This window comes from Dreissena polymorpha, chromosome 9 (assembly GCF_020536995.1).
Source record: "Dreissena polymorpha isolate Duluth1 chromosome 9, UMN_Dpol_1.0, whole genome shotgun sequence".
NCBI lineage: Eukaryota > Metazoa > Mollusca > Bivalvia > Myida > Dreissenidae > Dreissena > Dreissena polymorpha.
In genome coordinates, this window is record NC_068363.1 from 54835058 (window position 1) to 54853604 (window position 18547).

Consider the following 18547-nt stretch of genomic DNA (forward strand, 5'->3'; position numbering starts at 1 on the left):
GGTTCAGATTTTTGTGCCGAGCAAAATAAACTTTGCTTTATTCGGCACCGACCTAGTATTCGATTTATCCCACCAATTTTCTTAGTTGTAAATTATTTCTTTAAAAATAGAATAGGAAAATCGAATTACACGGAAAATCCCAAAGTTATTTTAAGCAAACACTGTTTCATTATTTTAATCGTGCCGAGCCTAATACATTACAAAATGATCAGTAACTAACCTATTTTTCTGTTTATCATACCTCTACGTGTCCGATTTTTAAGAAATAATGAAAAAAACACACTAATTAACCGCACTTTTAGCGTGATAGAACATGAATTGTGTCGTATGACGTTTCAATAATGACGTCACGAGTACGCGCACTTTATATTTGTAAATAATGTTTTTATGCTTTTTGAGTTGCATTATGTGTTAAAAACATATTACATCTTGGTATCAATTGTCTGTTTGGTTGAATCTAATTCAATTTTACTAAAAATGATTACTTTATAGTTGATTCCGAGTAATATGACCATTCTCCGCCGCGCGTGACAGCTATATTTCAGCACTGCCGAAATAGAGGAAAATTTATTCCACAGTGGTTTATTTCGACAATGCACGTCTGATGATGGGATAAAATGGTATACATTGTATGTTTTCTAACTTAGAACAGCTAAAATTTACATATCCCGATGCCCTATTTTTCTTAAATTCTAGAACGCAAGATTACCTAGATTTCATACCTTGCGATGATTTATATTATATATTTGGAGACATAGATTATGAAGGCAGTGATTTTGATATGCAATACGCGAATAGAGATAACTTAAGGGGAAATAATTTTGGAAAATCGTTAGTCAATTTATGCTGTGTGTTTGATGTACATATTCTAAATGGAAGATTCGCGAACGATAAGGAAGGCCATTTCACATGTGTTTCAAACGAAGGGGCAAGTGTTGTAGATTACATGATTGCTTCATCAGAGTTATTTTCGAGAATTATTGACTTCAAAGTACTTAACCGCTAAGAATCTGATCATTTTCCAATTAACTGTCGAATAAACTTGGAACACATAAATAACAACCGCAATGATTTTGGTAATAATAAAGAAGTTTCGCGCGTAAATAAATACAAATGGCAAGAAATATTTGCTGATGTCTTTCGCGTTAATATAAATACGCTCTTAAATGAAAATTGTAATATAATAATGAATCTCATTACTACAAATATTGAAGCGGCGATTGACAAAATTAACGCTGTATACTATGAGGCAGGCAAAAATATGCTTTTATTACCTAACTACAAACGATCATTACAGCCACTTTGGTGGGATGAACAATGTGATAATCTTAAGAAACAAAAATACACATATTTACGAAAATTTCGAGCTTCAATTTTACCATTTGATCTAAATGAGTATAAGGATCGCAGAAATATATTTAAAAATTATTGCAATGCTTAAATGTTTGAGTTACAAATAAAAAATAGAGCGGAACTACTCCAGAATCGAAAAAATCCTAATTTCTTGTGGAAAAAAATTAAGCAAGCTAAACCGCAACAAAACATTACTACTAGTATCGAGACCAATGAATGGTACGACTATTTTCGTAGTTTATTATACAGCGATCAAGCGCCGTGCATTGTTATAAACAATAACGCAGATGCCATAAACGATGATGTGATTTCGTTAAATGAGCAATTTACACTCGCAGAAATCGAATTTCAAATCCGTAATTTAAAAAATACTAAAAGCAGTGGCATCGATGGAATACCAGCTGAGTTTTATAAAAATTCATTAAACAATATAACACCCTTCTTAGCATTACTTTTTAATCGAATTTTTGATTCTGGTTATTTTCCTAAAACTTGGGTTCAGAGTATAATATGTCCAATACACAAATCTGGACCTACTCATATTCTTGGAAATTACCGTGGAATCTCTTTAACTAATATAATGCACAAAATATTTGCCGGTATATTAAATAAACGATTATATGAATGGGCGGAAAGAAACAATAAATTTGATGAATCTCAAGCAGGTTTTCGGGCCGGCTATTCAGCTATAGATAATGTGTTTTGCCTACAAGCGATGGCTCAAAAATATTTGTCAAAAAAGGGGGGTAGATTCTATTGCTTATATATAGACTTTAGAAAGGCATTCGATAAAATAAACCACAATGTAATGTTTCAAGCACTTACCAAAAAGGGAATTAAAGGTAAATTCATTGACGTATTAAACAATATGTATAGCTCTCTCTTTTCCTGCGTTAAAGTACATAATACAACCGACACTAATTCTGCGGCGAAGTATAGAACCAACTGTCATATTACTATATCAGAGTTTTTTCAATGTAATATTGGTACCCGTCAGGGTGACAAGACCGGTTCTACCATATTTGCTCTATTTATAGATGATTTATCAGTTATGCTACGTGAAACATGTGGGTCAGGAATTTTTATTTCAAATGAAATACCTGACATTTTATGTCTCATGTTTGCAGACGATATTGCTATCTGTGCGGAAACGGCCTTTAAACTTCAACAACAGTTAAACGTTGTTGATCAATTTTGCATTAACATTAATACGGGAATGGAGATTAATTTAGATAAAACTGAAGTTATTGTTTTTAGAAATGGCGGACCTTTAAGTAATTACGAGCGCTGGACATATCGGGGTACGAAATTAAATACCACTTCCGCTTATAAATACGTGGGATTATTGTTTACACCCAAATTATCGTGAAACGCGGCGCAAGAAAAACTTAGTTCACAAGCTCAAAAAGCAATATTCTCAATTTATAGTTATAAGGGGAATTTTGGAAACTTCCCTATTTAAGAACTCTTTTTACTTTTTGATAGCATGGTAAAGCCAATATTGTGTTATGGCTCACATATATGGGGATATGAATATGTAAATGCCATTGAAACTGTCCAAAATAAATTTTGCAAACGCATTTTGCATGTAAGGAAAAATACTAATACATGTATCGCCCTTGGCGAATGTGGCCGACTACCCTTATCTGTTACATATTTTGTTAATTGCATTAAATATTGGTGTAAACTGTTCATGATGCCTAACAGATTTCCTAAACAATGCTATAATATGTTAATATCAATAGATAACGCCGGGGTTTCTTGCTGGGCAACACATGTAAAATCTTAAATATTTAGATATGGTTTCGGATTCGTCTGGATCTCTCAGGATATTGGCAACGTAGACTTATTAGTGCGTAATTTTCGTCAGCGTATAATTGATTGCGTCACACAAAATTGGCACAGTGACATAAATAATGCACCTAGAGGTAACCATTATAAGAACTATAAATCTCTACTTAACACCGAAAGATATTTGCAGTTGGAAATTCCGCTAAAATATCAGATAGCCTTTGCCAAGTTTAGATGCTCCAATCACAAATTAACTATTGAAATTGGTAGGCAGTTGCATCTTGAATATAATTTGAGGATTTGTAATTTTAGTTTGATCGAGAAACATTTACCTATTATTTATTGTGAATACCATGCGTTTTTTCAATGTAGTAAATATGACGTTGTCCGTAGAGAATTTCTATATAACTGGTATTTGGGTGGAAATTCTTTACGTGACTTTTATAATCTGATGAGCAAAACAGATAATGTCACACTATTGAAATTGTGTTTGTATGTGTATCATCTTTTGAACAAAATTGGATAGCTGATATATTTTTAAAGTAACATAAACACAATGTAATATGTTGACATATTTCAGTATTAAGATGATGTGTATAATCTTTTGAACAAAATTGAATAAGCTGATATATTCTTAATGTAGCATTAACACTATGTAATATGTTGACATATTTTAGTATTAAGATGATGTGTTCGCAACTACAAACATGTGTTATATTTTATATCACATACTGTGTATTTTGGGCCAACGGCCTTTATTTACTTAATAAACTGAGTTGAGTTGAGTTGAGTTGAGTTGCGTTATAAAACATTAAACCATTTGCTTATGTCAGGACCAAAATTAAATAAGGAGAGTGTTTTGTTAACAAAGCTCCATGACAAGGAATCGAAGGCCTTTTCAAAATCAATTAGCAGAAGAAGACCGGGAATATTATTTTCCTAAGTATATTTTAAAATGTCATAGATTAGTTTAGTATTTTTACCAATGAATCTGCCTTTAATAAAACCAGTTTGGTCATTATCAATAAGCTTGTTTATATGTTGTTTAATAAGTCTATTAGCAATACTTCCAGAAACAATTTTATACACAGTGTTTAACACTGTTATAGGAAGCCAGTTTTTTTAGACATTGTCTGGGTTTATCTCCCATTGGTATGCAAGTAATTATTCCTTGATATTGAGTTATAGATAATTTCCCGCTATCAAAAACAGGATTTAACGCTCTTCAGACAAAGGTGCCCAATTTTTGCCAATATACTTTGTAGAAATCAATACTAAAACCCGACAACCCAGGGCTTTTGTTGTTCGTCATATTTTTTAAAACATAAGAGGCTTCACTTAATGTAACTGGCCCTTTTAATTGTTTTGACTCCTCGTTCGATAGTTTAGGTATTTTAATATTCTCTATGAAGCTATTAAGATGATCATCAATGTTTGCACTGTCGTTTTTTTGATACAATGTTTTATAAAACAAAGCGGTTTCATTCAGGATATCAAACTGCTTATCTAAAATAAGTCCGTCATCAGTTGTTAGGCTAGTGATAGTTTTTGTTGAATAGTTTTATTTTTCAAGGTTACAAAAGGGTTTTGATGGTTTTTCTCCAAATTGTATCCATTCGGCTCGCGATCTTATTATTGCTCCTTTTAATATCTCTTCTTGAATTTTCGTAAGTTCTTTTTTTAATTCATCGATAATTAGCACGTTACTCTGTGTAAACAATTTCTCGTGTTGTTCAAGTTCTACTTTTATTTGGTTTTCCCGATTGTTACGGGATTTTGTTTTTACCTCTTATATCCATTAAAACTGTATCTAAAAAGAGTTGGTCGTTAATAACAAACTGTATTTCTTGGTCAGGTATTGTTTCGATATTATCTGTATTGTATACAGGTAACATATATTGTTTTTAATCTCGATAATTTGATCATTGATTGTGTTTATATAGTTGATATCACTTAGAAGCATATTATTGTGTTTCCATAAACCCTTTCCGTGTTTAAAATCATTAAATTTTAATGTCAAAATTACAATTGAGTGATCAGTAAGAACTCGATCTTCAATATTTTTTTAAATACAATCTCTGGCATTTTTATTATTTATTGATTTATAGTTATTATAATCTATATTCGGATCTAGAACCAAATTAAAGTCGCCGCAAATTAAATACGAGTCATTTCCCATGTTATCAATAATATCAATATGGTATTAAAAACTCGGGACTGTCAGAGTTCGGTCCGTATATAGATGCCAGTGTGAGCCTTGTTTCACCAATATTCATATCTAAATTAATGTAGTTGCCGAATTCATCACCTTGGACGTTATGTATTTTATAATCAAGTTTTTTCGACAATAGAATTGCTACACCGCGAGAATTAGAATTCAGCATATTTGATAATCTTTTTCATACAGGTATAGAGTCTTTAATATTTATTTGGGAACTTCATAAAGTAACTAGATTGCAATTTGAAGATTTACTGTAATCTTTATTTGTTTGATGGTTTGAAACAGTTATTTAGCAATTTTATTCACTAATATTTTCCAATTAAAAAAAAAACATTTGGTGCTTTGCAATTTCTGTTTGACAACCACTGACCTGGGCTGTCCGGTTAGGACAGTGTGCAGTGGTTAGGACACCTGGGTGACCGGGTTTCAATGCCCTTTCCAGGAAGCTTGTTTGTTTGGTTGGTGGTCACCCTACTGGACAGGTATGGCTTCCTCTACGTGATCAGCGTATTCTGGCTCCTCCCCACACTACAAGTCTACACCACTATTCAAAATCTTTCAGTAACAACTAAATAGCTGTGCATTGCAGCTATAATGGAAAAAACATCATCCCAACTTTTTTGTCCAGTATGAAAATTAGGTAAAATTACTGGGACACACTATGGGTCCTCACATAATGCAGCCTTATGTGTGGAAAGACCTTACAAACTTTGAAAGGCACACACACAAGCGCTGACCCTTCTCTCCGCCTAAAATGTAAAAGTTATTTAAAAACTACAACATAAGAGATTACAGTAATAATAATTTTTAATTGTTATAATATAAAATGGTTTGAAACAGTTATTTAGCAACAAAAATAATAATGGGCATTTCCCTTTTTAGAAAAAGAAAGTTTTGGGAAAAGTAGACTTACACATTTTTGGGACGAATATACTTTTTGGGCAAAAGTACTTTTTTGACAAAAGGAACTTTTATTATACTCTGCTGACTTCTCTCTCAGGCGGCCCCAGGCTACCACATGGCCAAGCTGATTATCAAGCTGATCAACACGGTGGGCGATGTGGTCAACAACGACCCCATTGTCGGGGACAAGCTGAAGGTCATCTACCTGGAGAACTACCGGGTCTCCCTCGCCGAGAAGATCATGCCGGCGGCTGATCTCAGTGAGCAGATCTCAACGGCCGGAACAGAGGTGGGCGAACGTGTTGGCAAAATGATAAGTTATAAGATTTCACTAAGGAGCATTGTAGATATGGGACATTTCAACATTTGAGCCTCGCTCTTGGAAAATGGGGTTAAATGCATGTGCAGTGCGCATATGCTAATCAGGGACGACACTTTCCAGTTTTATGGGATTTTAAGCTCATCTATTTTTTGAAAAAAATGAGCTATTGTCATCACCTGATCGGCGTCCGGTTAAGTTTTATGTTTAGGTCCACTTTTCTCATAAAGTATCAAAGCTATTGCTTTCATACTTGGTACACTTACTTACTATCATGAGAGGACTGTGCAGGCAAAGTTAAATAACTCTGACTGGCATTTTGACAGAAGTATGTGCCCTTTTTATACTTAAAAAAATGAAAATTTGGTTAAGTTTTCTGTTTAGGTCCACTATATTTCTAAAGTATCAGAGATATTGCTTTCATACTTGCAAAACTTACTAACTATCATAAGGGGACTGTGCAAGCAAAGATATGTAACTGTGACTGGTATTTAGACAGAATTAGGCCCCTTTTATACTTAGAAAGTTGAAAATTTGGTTTGTGCTTTGGTCCAATTAACTTCTAAAGTATCATAGCTATTGGTTTCGGACTTGATAGACTTGCTAACTATCATGAGGGGACTGTGCAGGCAAAGTAATTAACTCTGACTGGCATTTTGAAAGAATTAGGCCCTTTTTTTGACTTAGTAACTTTGAATATTTGGTTAAATTTTGTGTTTAGATCCACTTTACTTCTAAAGTATCAAGGCTATTGCTTTAAAACTTCAAATTACTTTCTTACTATAATGATGGTACTGAAACTGGGAAGTTGACTTTGACCTTGACCTATGAATGACATTGACTGCCAAGGTCACAGTATTAAATTTTGCTAAAATTGCCATACCTTTTTTATTAATGTTCAGATTTGATTCATACTTGGACAAAACAACACTTACCTGACATACCACAATAGACTCCACCCAAACTATCCCCCACCCCATACCCCCCTCTCACCCCCCTCTATTTTTTTTGAAACATGGCTAAAAAAATCATTTTTGAAAGACCGTCCAACCATCCGGACCAAGAATTCCCCCCCCCCATTCCCCCACCATTTTTTTCATTTTTGAAAGATAATGTAATTAATGACCATCCCCCCCTCCCCCCACAATTTTGCTAAACTTCCATAACGTCTTTATTTATGATCAGATTTGATTCATACTTTGACAAATAGATGAGCGGTCTGCACCTGTTTTCGGCATGTCTCTTCTGAACAAAAATCTAGTCTCGGCGGAAACTGTCGTCCCTGATGACCAAGTGTTAACTGCACAGGCTAATCTAAGACGATACTTAATTCACAAAAAATCCTTTCCACACCAGCAACATTTTTTTCTATTTGTACAGGTGTTAGAGACAGGTAACACTTATTTTTCTAAATGGAGCATTCACCATTGGCACACTGGAAAAATGGAGCTTAATGCATGTGCATAAAGTTTTGTCCCAGATTAGCCTTTGCAATCCGCACACCTTGATCAGGGACGACACTTTCTGCTTTATTGTCATAACTTCAAATTATGCATGGCATTTTTCATCGAACGAACTACGCTACAGTAGACTGCACAGGCAAATCTGAAACAACTCTTTACACATATGCATTAAGCTCTGTTTTACTAAAGCGATTCTCAAATTAACCCTTTGCATGCCTAGAAATTTGTCGTCTGCTAAAATGTCGTCGGCTGAATTTCTAAAATTAGCATTTTCTTCGATTTTTTTTTAAAGAATACTATCAGAATAGGAAACAGTTTGGATAATGATGAGACGCCACGTTTTGTGGCGTCTCATCTTGATCCAAACTGTTTGCAAAGGCCTTCAAAAGTTGGTTCCAGCGCTGAAAGAGTTAATTCACACCAGCACCGTGTTATCTTTGTTTGTCAAGGCATCAGGGACTGGCAACATAAAGTTCCAGCTGAACGGAGCCCTCACTATCGGCACACTGGACGGGGCCAACGTTGAGATGAGGGAGATGGGGGCAGAGAACTTCTTTCTATTCGGCATGACAGTGGACGAGGTGGAGGTACTCCACAAGAAGGGGTATGCAAATATTTTGCCTCGCTATGGGAAAATGGGGCTTAATGCATCTGCGTTAAGTGTTATTCAAGATTTGCCTGTTCAGTTGGCACAGGCTAATCAGGGACAAAACTTAATTCTTAGATTGGATTTTTGTTTTAAAAAAATCCATAAAAGGGGAAAATATTGTCCCTGATAAGCCGGTGCAAACTGCACAGGCTTTTCTGGGATAACAATGTATGTATATGCATTAAGCCCAGTTTTCCCAGAAGGTGGCACATATAATGTTATATCATATTACACGAACTTCTTCCTCTTCGGCATGACTGTGGAGGAGGTTGAGGCTCTCCACAAGAAGGAGTATGCAAATAATTGTATATCCTATTAATACAGTTGAAGATCAAGGTCACAGTCATATGACTGTAATGTTTTAAATATATAATTTCAGCTATCAATTATTAATCAAGTTTTTACTTAACGGGACTGTAATAGAATGACGAAAAAAGAAAAGTTCTCAAATACCGTTTTTTTTCTTCAAATTATTAGTTTATATTGATTAAAATATCAGGACTGGTTTATAACATAACTTATTTATTTTTTACTTTATTTTTTTATTTATTTATTATTACTAGGTATGTCTACCAGGTAACTACCAGTTAACTATAAATAAGGCAAGAAGATTGATCATCATCGTCACGTGGTTAACCCAGGAATGCAAATTGTGCATGCGTTGTGAATTGTATATATTTTATAAATAAAATGATCAATCTACTTGCATTATTTATAGTGTGTATATCGTTATGTCACCTATTTTCGTGATGTACTTTCGATTTCACATCGCAAAATTGTATTACCGAATATACTGTAAATATGAACTTTTTCAAGTAATGTTATATACCAGTCGTGATTTTTTTAATCAATATAAACTAATTATTGTAAAAAATACGGTATTTTAGAACTTTTCTTTTTTCGTCATTCGTGGTTTACAGTCCCTTTATATGTGTGCATGTATTTATTATAAAGTACGCAAAATGCCACAGAACTTCATTTAAACAAAGACACAGCCAGGAAACATGATTGCTAGTTACAATCTTGTCCCTAGTGAGAATTAAAAAAATCAAAGATTTCAATTATTAAGTTGGCAAAAATAAGTGCATTTGGTACTAGTTATTGCTTAGACCGACAAAACTTCATCAGAAAAAAAATTTCAGTAGGTCAACTGACCTCCATTACATTGCTGATATAATATTATACAACCCGATCAATCTGAACAAATAATAAAGCACAATAAACACTGTTTTATATGAGTCCACAAAGGCTAATCAGGGACATCACTTTCCGCTTTAATGGTATTTTTCATTTAACAGAAGTCTCTGCTAAGCAAAAATCAAGTTAAGGCGGAAAGTGTCGAGAGTGTGGACTGCACAAGCTTATCGGGGACGACACTTAACGCACATGCATCAAGCTCCTACTTCTCAGAGCACAACATATTTTTGTTATTTGGCAGGTACAAGCACTAAGGACCTATTTTTCAGAGCATGGCTAAAATGTGTTATTTTGCAGGTACAACCGGAGGACTACTACACGAACAACGCCACTACTCGGCAGATCATTGATCAGATCAACAACGGCTACTTCAACCCCGACCAGCCTGCGCTGTTCAGGGATATATACAACTCTATAGTACATCATGAAAGGTAATATTGCTGTCATATTGGGAACATTTAAGCCAAGGCTATTGAATTGTTGTTGTTTTTTTGTCATAAAAGAGGTCAATATTTCTAATTATATTAAAAACATTTAAATATCATAAATACGTTACCTGTTATCTAATAGCTACTTAATCCGTAAGGGTTGTTATAAATCCGGAAATTCTGGAGCGCACCACCAAGATAGTAGGACGGATCTAGGTAACAGGTCAGAACGGTCACATAGTGCAGTGCAACCTCGTCACCAAAAACCGTATTCCCACAAATCACTCTTCTTCCGGATGAGTATAAATACACAGCCATTTTGAAGAAACAATAATTTGTTTCTGTGTTTACGCTGGTTTTTTGTATAGATTTTTCAATTTTTCTTACAAATATGTTACCGTGAATTTCTCGTATTTCTCGTTCGCGCCTTTAATATACTTTTGTTTGAATATAAAGGTAAGCAATGCTTGCTTTTATTAAACAATAGTTTATTTCTACCATGCTGTTTTTTTCAGGCGCGAACGAGCACGTGCAAAAAGTGTTCTTGTTATACATTGCGAGAACGTGAAAAGCGTGCTCTTTTAATTCATTGAAGAATTTTTATCATTTGCTTGTGTGCAAATCATGAATTTACGTTCTATATGACGATCTAGTTGATGGTCATTGTATTATTTCATCTGTTTCGAATTAAACTATTGTTTAATTTATGCTCTACGGCAATGGTATTCTACGTTCTATTGGCTTTCTCTTAGTAACTGAGAGAGTGTTAATTATTTTCATTATGGGAAAATAATGATTTTATGTGCCTTATGACAATCGGCTCAAGGACAAGTTTATTGATGAATATGTTTTGCTCTTGTTTTTCATAATCGATCTACATGATGGTCGGAAATACAAGAGTTGAGATGATGTTTACATCGATGCCAAAGGACGTTGATCACGAAGCTTTGGCTCTGCATCGATCGACGTCAGACAACAAGGCTATCCGGGCAAGACGTTGACCGAAACGGGCTATATGCTGTCAGTCGGTCGACGTCAGACCATATGGCGTCCACCATACGTCGGTCTTTGCCCGAGGACGTTGATCACGGAGCTTTGGCTCTGCATTGATCGACGTCGGACCATATGGCATCCGCCATACTTCGGTCTTTACCAGGTGACGTCACCGGTCATTTTATGACCGGTCCGTTCACCGGGTACCGACCAGTTGACCGGTCCGGATACCGGTCATTCGATGACCGGTCCGGTCACCGGTCTGGCCAACGGTCATTCGAAGACCGGTCTGGTCATTGACCGGTCCCCGGTCATGCTATGACCGGTTCGGTCACCGGTCATTGACCGGTCCGGTCACCGGTCATGCTATGACCGGTCCGGTCACGGGTCATGCTATGACCGGTTCGGTCACCGGTCATGTTATGAACGGTCTGGTCACCTGTCATGCTATGACCGGTCCGGTCACCGGTCATTGACCAGTCCAGTCACCGGCCATTCTATGACCGGTCTGGTCACCGGGTACCTGTCACTGACCGTTCCGGTCACCGTAGATGTTGACACAACTTTGTCAGTGCTCCACAACGGTAGGCGCAGTCGCGTTTCTACTGTGAGTCACAGACGTGAACACTTAGTGTCTGATGTTTCCGGCGACTCCTCCGCCTCGGTCTTGTCGTCGTATGACTCTTCGTTTACTTCGACTAGCCCTCATCATTATCGGAGTGGACGTCGTTCACGCTCACCGAGTGTTTCTCGGCGTCGATCTTCTCGTAAAGAGAGATCACACCAGCGATCGGGGAGACACTCCATCAGGAAACATCATTCCCAGCGTCGCCGAACAGTGTCTCGGCATCGCAGGAATAAGGGACATCGACCGTCCGCTATTAGGCGGCCTCGGTCCCCTCGGTCCCCTAGGCGATCCTTCTTTGAGGAATCTCGCTACTCCTTTCCACGTGTATCGGCCTCTATTTTGGCCTCAACACACACTTCAGCCGTTCCTACAACCACTGGGATTAATTTACATTCAAACACTAGTTCGTATACATATCAGGCTCCAGGTGCATGGGTTAACCTAACCAGTTCGGCTGCGTTCGATTGAGGCGGGTTCGGAGTCAAATGAGGCCGAACCTTAATATTTGGCCTCTTTCAATCAGGTTTACGAACTAATGTTTCATACCTTAGATGATGACTTCTGCCGCCGCCCTTCCTTGTCTCCTACAGGATCTGCGGCTACCGTTACATAACAGGTAGCCCGCAGACGGGAGCCCGGCAGGATAAGCAAGGCGTTTTCTCGAGTTGACCTCCGCCTCCCTATTGGCTCTTCCACAATGGCTGTGTTCCAGTCACTTGAACCAGCCAATAAGCCTTCGCTATCTCCATTAAAAGACCCTAAGTAGCTTACGGAGCCTTAGCGGTTCCTGATGCTGACATTAGTAAGCTTTCGTTTACAATGCCTTCATCATCTACCCATACAGCAGTCCCGTATTCCCTGTTGGAAAATTGGGAGCTAAGAGAACGCCGTTCCATAGGTCTGGCTAACCAGCTAGATCTAATGCCAGCCAAAGCCTTAGACATGGTTTGGGAGCTCTCTGTTTCAATCCCAGAGGAGCTCAGTGCTTTGTTGATACACCTTTCACGTACGACGCAGTGTTTATCCCACAATGCTGCGTCGTCAATGTCTAAGATGTTTAGGCTTCGGAGAGACCTCATCCTCTCTTCCTTGCCCATTACTTTCCTTTTGGAAACAGGCGTTAACTCCCTTCGAACTGCTCCTTTAACAGCAGATTCACTTTTCGGAGGGAGAATACAGGCGGCACTAACTGCTGATCGGGAAGATCAGATACTTGCCTCCTTAGCTAGGAGCAACTCTGGCCAGCGCCCTGTGTTTTTAGGCGCCCTGCTTCTAAGCCCCCGGCAGCCCCGCCGGCCAAGAACGCTAATAGGAACAGTTTCCCTACAAATCGTTCTTCAACTCCACGTCTGGCCACTAATAGGCCACCTTTTCAAAACAGAACATCTTCCTATCGGAAGCCGTCTGTTAGCCAAACTTGGAGTAAGGGCAAACCCAATCCAGACAAGAAGTCATTCAATCCTTCTTCCGGCAAGGGTGGACCTTCCCAAGGTCAGCCCTAGGTCACACCCCTTTCTACCGCCACAACTTCCGGAGGTACCAGTCGGGGCCAGACTTTTGCACTTCGCAAATCGATGGCTTCAAATAACTTCGGACGCGTGGGTTCATTGCCTTGTCACAAAAAACCTCATTTTTTATTTCGAAAAAGGCCCCCACTTTCTCGCGTCCCCATATATCTGGTATCACCGCATCCACAACTTCCAGATTCCATTCTCGGACTCTTGGAAAAACAGGCGGTAGAAAGGGTTCACGACCCTTGTTCCCCAGGATTTTACAGTCACCTTTTCCTGGTTCATAAGGAAAGCGGCTCTAGGAGACCAGTCATAGACTTAAGTGTTCAACACTTTTCTAGTCGAAACGACTTTCATTTCTGGTCAGAGTGGGGCAGTTCGGCTTGTCGTGACTTTTCCCCACCCGTTCTTGACCACGTGTCTCCGGCAACCGGTCGGTCTTTAACCGGTCACCGGTCATTTTTCTGCGACGTCTCTTCCTACGTCCTCTTCAGCACTATCTCTCAGCTTGTTGGAAATGGTTTCCGGACAATCTGCTTACACAGATTCCCTTCCTTCCGTCCTTAGCCCCCACCTTCATTGATGGCTAGACTATGAGACTCTAGGCAGGAGTACCGCTTCTTCCATCGCCATCTTCCTTACATCTCATACGGATACAAGCAAGGAATGTTGGGGCGCTCACCTGGAACCACTCAGCATGATAATGTATGGCATGTGGTCTCCTCAGGAGTCTGACCTGCACATCAACAATCTCGAAATGCGAGCAGTTTTTCTAGCTGTATCTCATTTCCAATCACATCCTCAGGACTCCTGTGTGATTGTGTCAACCGACAACACATCAGTCGTAGCTTACATCCAGGCAGAGGGGTTAACACACTCCCAATCCCTGTGTCTGGAAACCAGGAACTAACTCGTTCTTTAAAAGAGCCTCAACATCTCTTTCTCGTCCTAACATACCAGGTCGTCTCAACGACCTGGCGGACGGTTTGTATCTCAAACACCAGTTCCTTCTGTCTGATTGGACACTTAATCAGCAAGTGGCCAACCAGATTTTTCTCACGTTCGGTTATCTAATGGTCGATCTGTTTGCGACCAGAGACAACCACAAACTTCCTCTGTACGTGAGTCCAATTAACTATCCAGCAGCATGGGCAGTAGACGCCCGTTCGTTCGCTTGGGACCAACTGGGTACTTGCTCCTATCTCTCACCCATTATTATTCCCCAAATCTTTGAGAAATCAGGGTGGACTCTTGCCAGATTCTCCTTGGTGGCCAAGGAGATTCTGGTTCAACGACCTTCTCAGTCTCCTGGTCGACTGTACAGGAAACTTCATCACAGGTCAGATCTTCTATTTTATAGAGACAGACTTCATGCGGATCCAGACATGTTCCACTACACGTCTGGCCGTTATCTGACATCCCTACGGAAGAAACGTTTTTTTTCTGTTAGGGCTTCAACCCTCGTTGCCTCTGCAATGAGAAAGTCCACCAGAACAGTCTACGAACTGTCTGGAAGCTCTTCTCTGTGGGTATTCGAGGGCATATTGATCGCTCAATCCCTCTGCTAGACGCATAAGAGATTTTTCCAATCTATCTCTTTGATGATAAGAAACTTTCTCTTAGCTCCATCAACGGATACAGATCTATGCTTTCGCATACCTTGGCTTTTCGCAATTCATCACAAGTCTGTGAAGACCCAGCCATTTCGGAACTGATCCAAGCCATGTAACTTCAACGCCCTGTTTTCGTTCCCTTACCACTAAATGGGATTTGGTTTGCGTTCATTGTTAGCTTACTAGGCTTCTTAACAGTTCCTAACCTGGAAGACCGTTTTCCTTCTTACTATGGCTTCAGTCAAACTGAGAAGTGAAATTCATGCTCTTTCTGTCGTAGATGGCCATTTTCTTTTTGAGCCGATGGCTCCGTTTATTTGTTGTGTCATCCAGGATTCCTTGCTAAATATCAACTCCCCTCTATGGCTTCTAAACCCTTCAAGGTACCAATTCTTTCTAGAACTTGTGGACATAAAGATGAAGATAGACTCCTCTGCCCATTCAGGGCTTTGGAGTTCTACATCAGCAGATTTAAGTCCATTCGATATTTACGACAAATAATCTTCATTCCCTTAAAAAGGGGGGGGGGCGATGTGTCTTCGGCTTCTATTTCTCGTTGGGTAGCCTCAACTACTAAAGCCTTACTGTTCTCTCATCTAGGGATCCATCCCTTTTTAAGAGCAGACCGCATGAATTACGACGAGCTCTGTCATCTTCGTGGGCGTATAATTATTTCAGCTTACTGTCTGACGTGCTCCAAGATGCCTTCTGGAGGATGCCGACCACTTTCCTCTCCTTTTATCTACGTTCTCTTGAGTGCCTACAAGACTACTTGTATTTATTGGGCCCCCTTGTTGGTCCACAAACGGCGATGTCTTCTACAAAATTGACATACTTACTCTTATCCGAGAAGTCATGTCAATACCGTAATCACAAAGATAAGCTGATAACCCTTGATATGGGTTCTGCTATCATTAGCTGATAAACCTGTATATGTGTTCTGCTCGGATAGGGATTGGAAAGCTATAAGCGAATCTTCCCTCCGCAGCTGCAAATTCACCTATTAGATAGCAGGTAACGCATTATGATATTAAAACAAATTTTTATAGTAAAATTCATTTTAATTATTAAATACTTACCTGCTATCGTTGAGTCCAACCTCTCACCCCGCTCTTCGCCTAATATTTTTTTTTATTTTATTTTTTGGAAAAAGAGTGATTTGTGGGTAGACGGTTTTTGGTGACGAGGTTGCACTGCACTATGTGACCGTTCTGACCTGTTACCTAGATCCGTCCTACTATCTTGGTGGTGCGCTCCAGAAATTCCGGATAACTAACAACCCTTTCGGATTAAGTAGCTATTAGATAGCAGGTAAGTATTTAATAATTAAAATGAATTTAGCTATACAAATTTGTATTAAACTTGGAGATTATTTTCCAAAGTGCTGTTTTCCTCTTATGTTTTTTTGTCCCCTACAGGTTTGCGCTCCATCTGTCAGTCAGTCTGTCTGATAGTCAGTCTGTGACAATTTTCTGGATCCTGCGATAACTTTTATAAGTTCTTCATAATTTTTCATGAAACTTGAAACATGGACAGATGGCAATATGGAGATTCACGTTATTCAATTATGTTCCTAAGTCAAGAAGTCTGGTTGCTATGGAAACAAAAACTTGAAAAAATCTGACAATGGTAGGGGACATATATTGCTTGTAACAATTACCAACGCATTGAAAGAAATAGTTTTGTATCCTTTGCATACATGTTAAAAAGTACCACTATAGATCATGCAATAACTTGTAGATCATGCAATAACTTGTGTAATAGTTCGTGTGTTGCCATGGTTTTCAGGTTCATGATATTTGCTGACTTTGATGTAAAGTGCCAGGATAGAGTCAGCGAAGTGTTCAAGGTAATTTGAATCTTGATAGGTTGACAATATTTATTTAAATTGTTCATGGAAAACTGGGCTTAATGCATGTGCAGTAAGTGTCGTCCCATATTAGCCTTTGCAGAGGGCAGGGACAACACTTTCCTCCTTAACTGGATTTTAGTTTAGAAGAGACTTCCTTCAAACAAAAATTCCATTAAAGTGGAAATTGTTGTCTCCGATAAGCTTGTGTTGACTTCACAGGCTTATATGGGATGACGCTTTACGCCCATGCATTAAGCCCATTTTTGTTGTCCTTCTAGGACCAGATGAAATGGTCCAAGATGTGTCTACACAACATAGCATCGTCGGGCAAGTTCTCCATTGACCGCACTATATCTGATTACGCTCAGGACATTTGGGGCACCGAGTCCACTAAGTTCAAGCTGCTCGCGCCTCATGAACGACCGCTTGAATACGACGATAGCAACAATGCACCGCCCAAAAAATGAGCGTTACATGATAAAGGAATACAGAAATTAGTAAGTGAACACAGTTTATGTACAAGTATTCAAGTATTTATCAAAGTCAACATTAAACTCGACTGCCAAAGATGAGCATTAGCTTGTATAGGATATAGGAATAAGTAAGTAAACTCAATTTATGAATTTGTGTTTGAGTATTTATGAAAGTCAATATAAAATAATGTTTGTTATTGAAAAACAAACATTTGTGGTCGAGTAGTAGGTTGACAGTTAATTAAAGTACAAGTACCTATTGAGGAAAGTCAACATATCATTGTGTGTGCGATTGAAAAACAACACTAAAAGAACCTTGTAGATGAAGAATTATGTTGACTGTCGTGTGTGTTTGTACATTTATTATAATTAATCAGTGCTTGATTTGTGATTTGTTTATAGAAAGCTGTTTTTGTTGAAAAAGTTTGTTGGAGACTGGCCCCAATTTATCCAAATTCTTAAATCTGTTGTAACAAGATAACCTGAGGCTAACAATTTTCATATCGTAATAAAACATGAATTGCTTATGATTTTAAGACAAAAGAATTATAAACAGCAATGACATGATGGATTGTCACTATAATTGATATAAGTTAAAGTATATGAAAGTAGATAAATTAGGGGCTGATTTCCAAAATATCACTGGTGTGAAAATTGAAACAAACTGTTGTTTTTATTTTGTTCATGTAACAGATTCATTTCAAGAAAAAAAATAAAAATATTGGTGCATGTGCATGGTATTTAAAACACATAAAAAAGTTCATCATGATTGACTGTATTAGATTCATTGATCAATCAGGTTTTGTTAGTTTATATATTTATATATATCAAATGTATCCGACTGTAAATGCTAGTATTATAGTGTGAACTCAGGCATTGGTAGTTTGTATTTTAACACATGGATATCATTGACTCTGAGATGTCAGAAGCCTCATTCTGGGAAAACGGCTTAATTCAGTCTGCACAGACTAATCAGGGATGATACTTTCTGCCTGCACTGTATTTTTGCGTAGAAGAGACCTCCTTTAAACGAAAAATTCCATAAAAGTGGAAAGTGTTGTCCCTGCAGTCTGCACCGGCTAATGTGCGACAACACTTTACATTAATTAGTTAACATGCATTAAGCCCAGTTTTCCCAGAACGAGGCTCTCAG

At 38.2% G+C, this 18547-nt stretch overlaps 1 pseudogene; it reads left to right on the forward strand.

Annotated features, from left to right (window-relative positions):
* LOC127846057 (glycogen phosphorylase, muscle form-like) overlaps positions 1-17388 on the forward strand; it is a 53223-nt pseudogene extending 35835 nt beyond the window's left edge.
* The last annotated feature ends 1159 nt before the right edge of the window (positions 17389-18547 follow it).